Here is a 3,798-nt window from a genome sequence, read left to right as displayed (position 1 = left end):
GATATCAACAATTGTGGCGCCAAGTTAAATTCTGTTAATTTAATATCACAAAATTTACTAAATCTAATGATACATATGTTTCATCTGTATAAAAGATTTGATATCAACAATTGTGGCGCTAAGTTAAATTCTGTTAATTTAATTAAATTTATCAAAATTTTTTATATTATTCGTAAAAAAGGTTTGATAGCCAAATTAAATAATGAATATTAATCTAATAGGTATTATTTGTACAAACGATTTGATATCAACAAATGTGGCGCCAAGTGAAATTCTACTACAAAATAAAAAGTAAAACCTAAGTGATACTGTTATTCTTTATATATATCTTTATTATTTACTTAATCCAAATGGTACTATCTTTAATTTTTATACAATGAAACCTAAGTATACGTATACTTATTGAAGAATCTTCCTATTCCAATCCAAATGGTTTAAATTCCTCTTACAATAAATGAAATTATCATATCACAATTCATACAAAGATTTTCTCTACCAACTAAAGTAGTGGTTACTTAATTCTCCTTCAAAACATTATACAAAACATCACAAAATTGCGTTACCTTGCTCAATCTAAGTGTTACCACAAAAAATTAAAGAATTAACCGTATAAAATGAAAAAATTTAATTTAAATAGAAAAATTTTTCATGTAAAAACACTTGACGCTGCTAGAGCATTACAGTTAAGTAAAAAAAAAAAATAAAGATAGTACCACTTGGGTTTTACTTTTTAAGATTTACTTTGGTAGATAGATAAAATACCATTTGGATTTAGGTTTTTTACCATATAAATAGTTTTCTTCGAAAAGCACACGCTCTTAGCGCCCCTTTTTTACCTTTTTTTAAAAAGGTAAGTTTGTATATCATTTAAAAAATCCCACCACCACCCCCATCGTTTTTAATTGTGATATAAAAATGTCAAGGTATATCAAACGACGATCATTTATATGAGATTAGAAAGTAAAAGTTTATTTACATTTAGTTCTTTTCGAGAAGCACCCCAGTAAGAAATGATAATGAAATCGACGTCGGTTCCACCGTCATTTCTCACTGGGATACACTCTTAGCGTTTTTTTTACCTTTTTTTTAAAGAAGTAAGTTTGTATAGTCTTTTTTAACTTGATTAGTATTTATACATATCTTTTATTTTGATGTAATAATTTTTGAAAGAGAATTATTGAAACAATTATTACGTGAGTCAGAATAGGAAGTCCGTCAATGAAATTATTTTCAAAGAAAGGTACAAGATTACTTTTCTTTGAGGTTGGAATAAGAAGACTTTCAAAATAGGAATACAAACAGTCTCAGCCTATAGTGATTGTGAATATATGTTGCTTATTATATATTTTTGGTAATATTTTTCTGTAAAAATAATATGAAAATATTTTTAGCACCTCTAGGCCATTATTTTTTTTTATAACTCGCGCATCATCAATTTCAATCCAAGATATTCCTTCTCTACACATACTTGTATAATGACCCCCGTCGATACACGAACCGTAATGAAATATAGCACTCATAACTTTATATGTCTGGCCAGCTATTATTATTTTCGTTGTCGGGACAGCACGTAAACTAAAAAATTTGTGTGATATCTTTATTAACTCTGAAGAAAATGATATTAAATGGATAATAATTATCTCTTTTGTCGAAACTAATTCATTTTTAAATAATATATCATTTCTTCTACAATATTCACATAAATTATCAAACGACTGACTCCAATGTGATGAGAAAATGTAGTTTTAATAAATCATCAAGATTATAACTTTTCTTCTTCAGATTGTTAATAGAAATTGAAAGAAAGACATTAGTATTAGTAATAACTTTTGTATAATCACACGAATTGCATCGACAAGTAGATGTAACTTGATGTTCTACCATACTCTTTATATAATCATATTTTGTACAAAGAGCTGTAAGAAATTCTAATGCATCTCGTTTAATAGCAACAGAAAAGTATTCTCCTAAAAATTGTCGTATTTCATAAGTATTTAAATTATTCATTCCATGTTCATATTAATGCGCGAACAAATTTAAACATCAAATTTATCATAATTTAACACTTTCTTTCTGAAAATAGATAAATTCAATAAACATTGCAATACTGCATTCGCATAGCATGAAACCTTGTCTATATTTTGTAAACCGCATATAATCCAAGCAGTATTTTTTAATGGAGCTTCTTTTTGACCAGATTCTTGAACGAAAGTAATTGTTTTCGACAATGTCCACGAAACATCTTTAACTTTGCGATAACGCTGTTTTGAAATATTGATAATTTCTGTTTCTGAATTATATATTCGTTTCAGTCGATTGTATTCTATAATAGCTGTTTCACTAGCAAACACGGATGAAGGATCAAAATTAATTAAATGCAGACCATCAAGAGATGTTACTCGAGATAATGCAACATAAGCCTGACCGCAACTAAATATATTGTTACCTAAGTCCATAACAGCATTTTGCAAACTCAAACCTTGACTTTTATGAATTGTATAATAATATCATAACTCAAAGATAATGGAAATTGTTTTCTAATAACATATACTCTATCCATCACTGGAAACTTAACGCTGACTCTTTCAATAGCATACTCTAAACTAGACGGTAAAAGAACTTTTATCTTTTCTATATTATAATATCAATAGTTGATATAACTGTAGCAATTGTACCATTCACAAAGCCCAAACTGGCATCAATATTGCGTCTTATCATAACTTTCGCTCCAATTTTGTAATTTGTTTTGACAATCCTACTGTTCTAGTATCATCATCATTATTTGACAATACCTATTCTACTTTCTTTTTCATATATGGAATACAATCAATCGTATCTTCAGCAATTAAAAGTATTTCTTTCGAAGTAATACGACTTAACATTGCAGCGTTTAGTTTGTCACACATGTGACAAGTAGGTAATAAACAAACGGTATCAAATGGCAAATTATTAATAAAATCACATAATTCAGTTAATCTTGTTTCAAAAGACTCACCTTTGAACGATATTTTTCTTTTTTCAAGAATATCGTAATCAGATGGTGTTAACAAACCAACGCGAATTCTCGAAAGTAATTCACGATAAGATCCGTCTTCTTGCTGACGCATATTGATCGTCAATTCATCAAATAATGTCCATAGATTAGCAGCACTTAAAGAACCAATATATTTACGAATTTTTTCATCTGTTAAGTGTATAAAGGCAGGATCTTCATGTACAGGAGCTAACTGTAGCAGATCTCCAAGTAAAAGAATATGCTTTTGACCAAACCAACCATCATCACAATCAGTAGTATCGAATATTTCAGAAAGTCGTAAGTGTATAAACATAAGAATTACATTAGATATCATTGACACTTCGTCAATTATAATAAGATTAACATCTTTAAGATCTGCACGTAAAATTTTCAAAATGTGATCAGCTAATTGTTTATACTCAGGAGTACGACCATGTTCAACGGGTAATTGCAATAATCTGTGAACTGTCAAACCATTTACATTATATGCTGCTATACCAGTAGGTGCTGTTATAGCAGTATCTTTCTTAAGATTTTGTTTTAATCAACATTTAATTGTTTTAATCAAGAAACTTTTACCGGTATCTCCTTCTCCGCTAACGTATAATAGTAGTAGTGATTTATCTTCAGTTATAGTATTAGTGACTCTATCAAATACCCTTCTTTGATCCGCATTCAATTTTGAAATCATTTCAGATATATCAATTTCCTCGTCCTTGTTCCCAGGATCTTTAAAATCTTGCATCGCATCATCAGCTTGAATATTTTGTACACCTATTGGA

General features: G+C 28.9%; 1 pseudogene; it reads right to left on the bottom strand.

Moving 5' to 3' along the window:
• Positions 1–1,928: 1,928 nt before the first annotated feature.
• Positions 1,929–3,761, bottom strand: LOC108724310 (ATP-dependent DNA helicase PIF5-like; annotated as a pseudogene).
• Positions 3,762–3,798: the final 37 nt, after the last annotated feature.

The sequence above is a fragment of the Mycetomoellerius zeteki genome, unplaced genomic scaffold, assembly GCF_001594055.1.
Source record: "Mycetomoellerius zeteki isolate Tzet28-1 unplaced genomic scaffold, Tzet1.0 scaffold29, whole genome shotgun sequence".
NCBI classification, from domain to species: domain Eukaryota; kingdom Metazoa; phylum Arthropoda; class Insecta; order Hymenoptera; family Formicidae; genus Mycetomoellerius; species Mycetomoellerius zeteki.
Note: the sequence above shows the minus strand (reverse complement) of the source record. Positions and strands in the feature narration are given on the sequence as shown.